We start from the raw sequence: 9,441 nt of genomic DNA on the forward strand, positions 1-9,441 counted from the left end.
TTAAAAATAAATAAATAAAATGGCTAATGCCTCAGACCACTTAACAATTGCAAACATTCAAATATCAAAATTTAGTTAATTAATGACTATGTAATTAAATCAGAGTCTTGTATATTCAAACCCCACAGAACATCTCCCTGGCTAACGTTTTATGGTGAACATCTTTTGGTTTTCAATACCCAGCCTTCATGGATTACATGCATCTTTCAGCACAACTTATTTTGGCTGATGTTTTGTTTTGTATTCCCTAGAACTCACTGTATTAGTCAGAGTTCTCCAGAGAAACAGACTAGTAGGATACACACAAAAAGATAATACAGATGATATGGATACAGATAGATACAGATATAGATACAGAGATAGAGATGATAGAGATATAGAGAGATATTATGGAAATTGTCTCACATGATAGATATAGAATCCAAGAAGTCCCATACTCTGCTGTCTACTTGCTGGAGACCCAGGAAAGCTGATTGTGTTCAGTCTGAATCTGAAGGCCAAGGACTAGGGGAGCCAATGATGTAAGTCCAAGTCCATAGGCTTAAGAATCAAGAAGCCAATGGTATAGGTGTGAGCCAGAGTCCAAATGCCAAATAACCAAGAGTGCTGATGTCAGAGGGCAGAAGACGATGTCTCAACGTAAACAGAGCAAATTCCCCTTTTCTCTGCCCTTTTCTTCTCTTCAGGACCTCAGGGGGTTGGATGATGCCCACCTGCATTGGTGAGGTCAGTCTTCTTTACTCAGTCTACCAATTAAAATGCTAATCTATTAGAAACAAGCTCACAGACACACACAGACACAATGTGTTGCCAGCTACCTGAGAATCCTTTAGCTCAATCAAGTTAACACATAAAATTAACAGCATGCTCATTACAACATATTAAACAAAATGATATATAGGAAAAGTCTACAATTCTAAATACAATTGTTAAAATGTCAGACTCTACACAAACTTTGACATTTCACGATATATATATATTGTGAAAGTTACCCTCCCTGTACCAAGAGGGTAGAAATCATCCTCTTCACCAGAGATATGGCATTGAAGACCAAGGAGGGTGTACAAGCAACCTTATTACTTCTCTATTAATTTACTACCCCAAGCTCAAACCCCTTTGTCTAATCAATTCTTCATGAATTTATTGTTTCTTTGTCTAAAAAGTATAAAAGCTGCTTGCTCTGGTCACTTCTTTGAGTCCCATATTTTTATGAGTTTCTGGACATTCAAAATTAAATTTTTCTCTTGTTAATGTTTTATGTTAATTTAATTATTAGCCAAAAAACCTGGACAAGAAGAAGAAAAAAGTTTCTTCCCTTACAGTATCATACTTATATTTCTTATTTAAAGTAGTGGGGAAGGAGCTCCAAGTAGGCATTTGTTGCACAGGAATCTGAGCTTCAGAAATGAATTTGGATGTTAAGAAGGCTACCTGCAATTTATTTCAATAATTCAGGTGGCAGTGAGGATTTACTGATCACCTTGTCTTAACAAATACAAACAAAGTATCCATTTCATTTCTTACACCCTGGAAACAAGCAATTTTTAATTGCTTCCTCATCTGGGAGACCTGATTCCCTTGGAATCACAAGCGTCAATGGACAAAGTCAAAAGATTGCCCATTTTCCCTCCAGCATCAGCAAGCACCACTGCAGCCAGCAGGCCTTTGCAACGCTGCCGAAACGCCTCCTCAGGGAGGCTGGAAATGCTGTAAGAAATGTCCTTCGCACAGATGTGAGCTGTGGGGCTCAGGAGCCTGGAGCAGTGATCTGCAGCCTTTTTCACCTCATGGTGCACATAAACTAATCACTAAAATTCTGCAGCACACCAAAAATTGTATTATATTCTTTGCCAATCTAACAAAAAAAATAAGTATTACTTTAATTCATTCACACCGGATGGCAATTCTTGTGTTGGCTACTGTCATTTTTCTTTTAAAGATTTCTTTTTGTTTTTTAAAGAGTTTATTTATTCATTTTTAGACAGAGGGGAAGGCAGGGAGAAAGAGAGGGAGAAAAACATCAATGTGTGGTTGCCTCTTGAACACCCCAGGCATGTGCCCTAATTGAGGATCAAACTGGCCAGGGCTCAATCGACTGAGCCACACCAGCCAGGGCTGCTGTCACTTTTTTTTATTTGACAATTTAAGATAAACGAGGTCAGTGCCCCTGATGAAGTAGTCAGGTATTGCATGTTTTAAAAACTCTTGTGACACCAGTTGAAAATCACCAGCCTAAAATAATAATAACAATAAGGCATTAGTGTCACTCTCAAAACAAACAAACAAAAAAACTGGCCTGGAGTAACAATTTTCTAGTATTTACTGCATGCTAGGCAAGTACTAAGATTGCATTAATTGTTTAAATACAGTAAATAAACAGAAAGTCCTAATACTTCTTCGTTGGGGTCAAAAACGGACACCAATGTGGATGCACAGTAGGGCAGCTCTCGCAAGTGGACGAAGTGCCTGGTGCTGGCGGCAAGACCTTCTGTCCCACCACAGAAGATACAGACACCACGCTGTGAACGAACGAGGTCGCTGCTGGGAACTTTGCACAGGTGCTAGAAGTTGCGGAGACGTCGTTTACTGACACTTCAAATTTAGACCTCTGTGCTGTCAGAGATACAAAAAACAATCACTTTATAGATAAAGAGAATGATAGTAGAGAAGCTGCTATTGTTTAAAATCTGTCACGTGTCCATTTGGAAACCTATGAGCTGAAGGAAAGTCTATTTTTAAATGAATTGGTACATAAAGTTGGATCTGCTTAAGACATGTAAAGGATAAGAAAGGCATGGGGCGGGGGAGGCTGGGATGGGAAAAATAGACAAAAAACTGTACTTGAAAAATAACTAAATAAAATTAATTATAAAAAAAAGAAAGAACATACCTCAATACAATAAAAAATGTATATTCCAAATTCACAGCTAACATCATACTCAGTGGTAAAAGTTTGAAAGCCTTTCCTCTAAAATCAAGAACAAGAAAAGGGTGCCCACTCTCACCACTTGTACTCAACATAGTGCTGGAATTTCTAGCTAGAGGAATTAGGCAAGGTAAAGAAATAAAAAGTGTACAAATCAAAAAAATAATAAAAATAAAAATAAATGAATGAATAAATGCATAAATAAATTTAAAAAAGAAAGAAAGGCATCTGCTTCAAAATATCTGTATTTTATTTTATTTTTTACTTTTTTATTGTTGTTCAGTTACCGTTGTCCGCCTTTTTCCCCATTGCTCTTATAAATGAAAAAGTTTGTGATTCTCTCTTTGTAAAATAAATAGATATAATATAATGGATTTCATAACTAATCTTACCTACCATTATCTCTGCTCGTGATGAGGAAAGATTATAACGTCAGTCTCAGTTTGCAACAACATAAATTTCTACTTGTCCAATCAACACAGTAAGGTACCTAAATATATAAACACTCATCACACTTTAAAGAGAGGCTGATACAAACTTCCTGACACAAACATATGTTTTTCTCTCCATGGCAGAAAAACAGTTTTCACAGGTATGAAAGCAAACTCAGACACACACACTCACACATGCACGACCTTGTATTTTCAAACTAACAAACAAATATTTAGAACATGGATTACCTACCATGCATTATATGTTAGTTATTTCCCTCATTGAACGTGCCACATATGAAAACTGAATCATACTCACACAACACACTGGCCGTCTCCTCCCATAAACATTTAGATTTGTGGTGTCTAAACTGTGGAGGTACTCAAACTTTTGTTTCTTTCCTTTCTTTATAAAGAAATATTAAAATATACAATCCCTTCAGGTATTGTAATATGATGAAGACAGACCACAGCTCATTATTGTTACTGATGGGGAGACCTCCTGGCAATGGAAATGAGCTTACCAGCTGCATGTGGCAATGGGAACAGGTCTCGCAGACATAAACTGAGCATCAGACTCCAGACAAAACCAAACTCTAGGATTTAGGGACATTTGCTTCAGTGATAAAACTATAAATAAAAATAAGGAAGTGACTTCCCCAGAAATGATTGTGGTTTCCTTTGTGGAGAAAGGAATAAATGACTAAGAGGGCCATAAAAGCCATTCTTGGAACACTGGCATCGTAAGTAAACTGGTGTTTGCTTTGTAATGAATAGATGAGAAACGAACTGCTTCTGGATGCATGCACTATTCTGTGCTTCATGGCAGATCGGAACCTGGAAAACACAACTTGTGGACCCAGTTACAGGAGCATTAAAAAAAACAATATTCTCTGGTGCTCAAATTCCACCTTGGGAAATCCATTTTAGAGATGTAATCTCTCTAAAATGTCTTATTCTTAATGACATTCATTATCAATGTATTAATACTTTAGAAATTAACACAACCTAAAATCCAACAATAAGTAAAATGGGTAAAAGAAGCTGTATTTTCTAATTGTAAAAATAGCAAAACTATGACTATATTTTACAAATACCCAATCCAAGGAAACAAGCCCTGAAAGACATACAATACAATGATAAAGGTGAGTTTGGGGAGCGGGGTTATAGCTGATTTCTTTCCTTCTTCATGTTTTACCTAATTTCTCTATTTTCTCTAGTTGCCACTTATTAATTTAATTTGTTGTATACCCTCACCAAGGGACATTTTTTCTTTGCTTTTAGAGACAGAGGAAGGGGAAGAGAGAAAGAAACACGCATGTAACAGAGAAACATCGATTGGTTGCCTCTCGTATACACTCCAAACTGGGAATCAAACCCACAACCCAGACACATGCCCTGATGGGAATCAAACCCACAATTCTTCAGTGTATGGCACATACGCCAACAAACTGAGCCCCACAGCCAAGGCTAATTTAATTTTTTAAATAGACTGCAGTCCAGTGTGGAAAGAACTTGAATACAATTGGGACTCGTCTTATTTATAGTTGCCTCTGCAAGATGTAATTTCCAAAGCCTTACTTCTTCAAAGCCTCCTCCAAACCTCATAAAGAAGAATGATCAGTCCTTGGTCAAGTGAAGGAATAGAAGCACATGGAACTTCAGTAACTTGGCCTACAGTGCACAACCAGGAAGTACAGGAGCCAGGATTTTATCCTATTCTTCTTAATTCGAAATTCTGAAATTCACTAAATTACACCATATCTCTATGTAGGATCACACAATATGATTGGCTATAAATAAGAATAACAGTAACTAAATCCCTCTAAAAAATATAGCAACAGAGTCCAATGGTGAGATCCAGACTCATTGGCGGCTATTGTAGCAACCAGTGACTCTCGACATTTTGTGGGGAGGATTCAGATGCCTATAAGAATCTTCTGAAAATCAGGAAAAAAGCATACACACACGCACACATGTGCAATTTTTTCCATATAACTTCAGGGGTTCATGAAATCTGTGAATATCTGTCCAGAAAGTATCCAACCATGTAATATGAGAAAGAGACACTTATTGAACAAAATACAAGAATCATTGTACATAGGACAATGATGCCTCAGGTTCTCTTCAAAGTCGGCACCTCGAGAACTCACATAGTTATTCCAGCACCATTAACAACTGTAGCACAATGTTCCTTCTGCTCTGATAGCAGAAGCCATGGAACAAATTTTGCCATGACACGTTTCATGCCAAGGTCCTGCATCAAAATCTCGGACACAGTAGCTTTTGGGATCTCCAGATCAGCTTCTGGTTCTTGCATTGTCAGTCTCCAACCTTTGTTGATTGCAGCCTGTACACATTCAACTTTCTCAGGTGTTCTGTTTGTTACAGACCCTCCAGAATGTGAATCACTTTCAACAGATTCTTGGTCATCTTTAAAGTGTTTGTGCCACACTTTTATTTGCACTGCACTCATTGCATCGTACCCAAATGCGTTCTGAATCATCTGAATAGTTCCCACAGAGGAAAGTTTAAGCTAAAATTCAATGCAGATTCATTGCTCTACTAGCTCAATCATGAGCTCAGTTTTTAGTGCAACAGCCACACAATACATGCTCACTCAATGGTGTCTACTGGCCCCACTGACTAGTACAGTGAAGTCATCATAGTTCACACGTGCACATCACAGTCCACTCTCCTTGGCTGCCAGGTTACATCAATGAGGTGCAAACCATTCTTCTTATATTAAAAATGGTTGAACTTTTTCCAGAAAGACCTGCTTTTATACCTCAGGTTCTAAATCCTGCATCCATGAACACAAATTCCAGAGGGCAATAGACTAATTGAATGTCTGAATGGCTGGGGGAAGGCAGTTTACTTAAGTTGGAAGGAGTTAGAACAAACTTTCTTTTCTTTAGCTTCAATAAAATTCCACAACAAAGACAGTAGGAACAGCCCCACTGGTTGACAACTCTTCCCTCCTGCCTTTATATATTGTGTAAAAAAAAAAAAAAAAAACCTGAAGGCTTTCTTTGCAATTTTTCCTACCCTAGGCAAAGTTCTGGATCCAGATGGATGAAAATAGAAATATAGCAAGACAAAGCTGATGAGACCAGCTTTGTGGTTGGTCTGCATGAGACCAACCTCTCTTGCTCAGATCTTCCCTGGCAAGTGGATAACAGATACTCTAAAAAGAGAACAAAAGAGACCCTCAGAACCATGACATGCTCCACACCATGCATGCCAGGAAGCTCCCAGCCCGCCACACTGGGCCAGTTCAACATTCACACACGTTTGGCCATATCTCTCACCCTAGCTCCTTATCCCAACACATGCTCATTGAGTTATGACTCTAAACCCATTTATCTTGTCCCCTACCCCACCAACAGAAAAGCTCACTTAAAACTTGGTGAAACTTAGGTTGTAAATATAAATACTTGGAATCCCACACATCACAGAAGGAGCCGACTACCGTGTGCCCCAGAGTTGGGGCACCAGGGTGAAGTGTATGACCTGGTGTTTGTTCCCTCTGCTGCCCTGACCTGCATCCTCATTGTCTCTGCTCCAGGGCTACATCAGACAGGGATGGGGACTCTCACGAGAAAATAGGGGAGGACCACAATAAAATTCAGAATAACATTTATGAATTCCTCACTGCATGCCAGCTGCTTTCAAATATCTTACCAAATGCAAAACCCTATGAGACCTCAATTTATAGGTGACAAAACTGAAGCTCAGAGAAGTGAAGTGACTCCCAAGGTCACAATGGCTGTGGCTCTTGTCAGGGAAATAGGGCATTTGGCTGGGAGTCTCACTGACATAAGCCATCTAACCACAACCAGCCATGCCTATAGTCAAAGGCACTGTCAGTTTATGAGCTTAAAAATCAAGATAATACTTGAAGTCAAGGTAATAGTCAACAATATTTTACAAATAGATTCTTCTCTAAGTCATCCTCCATCCATCTTGGAAACTTACGCATGATAACAATTATTGCATGATAGTCTTACCCCAAGGTTTCTATGCTTCTGTTTTATACAATAAAAAAAGTAATATCAGACTCTTTTTTTACTTCCTAGGCTTAAATTAGGAGCAAATATAAGTCATGTGGATGAAGCTAACTAAACAGAATTTCCATGGCAATACCTTGTTTGGCTCAGGCACATGGAAATTCAGTTGGATTATGAATTCTGAGCTGGCACAATGAGAGAATGAATAGAGACTTTGCTTATATAATAAATTTAAAAAGGATGTCAAGGTTATAAAACATAAATGCTTCCTACAAGATATGTCTCACTTTCATTTCATCATTGTCCTAATGTTCTTATTTAGTTATTATTTTATTATATTTTCTCATATGAATCCTCATAATATGTCTAAATCTTTTTGAAAAAAATAATCAGGAGTTTTTTTTAACATTGTGACAGACACTAACTAAATGCTCATTAATCTTTTTAACCTATTTTAAGAATTCAGGGAAACTATCTTTACCAGCCTTCCTTGCAATTACTTGGGAGTCATGTGACCAATCCTGGCCAATGGACTGTAGATAGGAAGCAATAAAGGCCACATTCAGGCATCCCTGCAGGATCGACCCTGCTCTCTCTTCTCTTGCAAAGCAATTAAGGATGCCACAGATTGAAAGCAGCTGTGTGAAAAATGGAATCATCTACATCTACCTGCAGACTAAATGCAAGATAAATGCAAGAAATAAACTGTTTTTGTATCGACAGGTTGAGATTATTATTATAGCAGTTAGCATTGCTTATCTTAATTATATGGTAAGAAAATTCATATTATTCTACTTTTGAAGACTGGCAAAAAAAAGAGGTAGAAAAAAATAATGTTTGAAACCTTAGTAAATACTTATACAAATTCATGGGTCATTAAGCCCAAGGCATGTTTCAGTTTCTGGCCCAGCCCCTAATGTGATCCTCTGTTACTCATTCCTGTTTCCATAGATTTAGCTTTTTCTTTCAAGAAGCTGACAATATTCTTTTAATATCTTGGGTTTTTTTAGATGGTTGGGTGGTACCTACTCCACCACCCACCCACCCACCCAAAGAAGATGTGCTTATAACCTACTCCCCAGAACCTGTGAATTTGAACTTACTTGGGAAAAAAAGGTCTTTGAAGATATACTTAAATTAATAATCCTCAGTTAACAGCATTGTAGATTACTTAAATGGATTCTAAATCTGATGACAAGTACCTTATAAGAGATAGAACAGGAAACGACAAGACACAGAGGAGAAGGCCAGGTGAAGAAGGAACCATGGATTGGAGTTAAACCAAGGAATGCCTGGAGCCACCAGAAGCTCCAGGAGGCAAGGGAGGATTCTCCCCTAGAGACTTCAGAGGAGCACAGCCCTTGATTTGGGACTTCTGGCCTCCAAGACTGCAGAAGAATACACTTTTGTTGTATCAGGCCACTGAACTGTATGGTAATTTGTTACAGCAGCTCTAAACAACGAATGCAGGATTCGTCTTCCCTAAAGGTTGACCAAAGAGTACAATTTGGTGTCCCCAGATGCCCCTGAACTTCTAAAGACAATCTACTAGACCCTTTTGTCATAATGGCTTTTACTGCTAATCACTACTGAAAATAAGCTAGAGAGAGCCAAAAGTAGTAACCATGGAGAAGTTACAAAGAAACCTATAAAAAGCTTTTTTTGTGTGTGTGAACATTCAGCTTTGCACTCTGTGATGTTCCTGAAAGGCTCAACGAACCTCAGCTTCACACGTATTAGTAAGGATGAAGCTCCCCAGACAGCCCCCTCCCTCAGTGATCCCCAGTTTTTTTTATCATATGCTTATATCTATTGGCGATCTTTTTAACACACATCCCCATGAATGCTTGTCTTCGCTTATATTTTTATTGTTAGAAAACATTCTTAACACCAAGTTTATGTTTTCAACCATTTTTGAGTGAACAGTTCACTCGTGAGTAAGCACATTCATAATGTGTCATCATCACCCCAATTTCCAGAACTTTTTCATCATCCCACAGAGATAATCTGTAACTATTAGGCGATAATTCCATTCCCCTCAGCTCCTGGTAACTTCTATCATGCTTGTGGTCTC

The sequence above is a fragment of the Artibeus jamaicensis genome, unplaced genomic scaffold (assembly GCF_021234435.1).
Source record: "Artibeus jamaicensis isolate MK-2021 breed Jamaican fruit bat unplaced genomic scaffold, CSHL_Jam_final scaffold_3222, whole genome shotgun sequence".
NCBI classification, from domain to species: domain Eukaryota; kingdom Metazoa; phylum Chordata; class Mammalia; order Chiroptera; family Phyllostomidae; genus Artibeus; species Artibeus jamaicensis.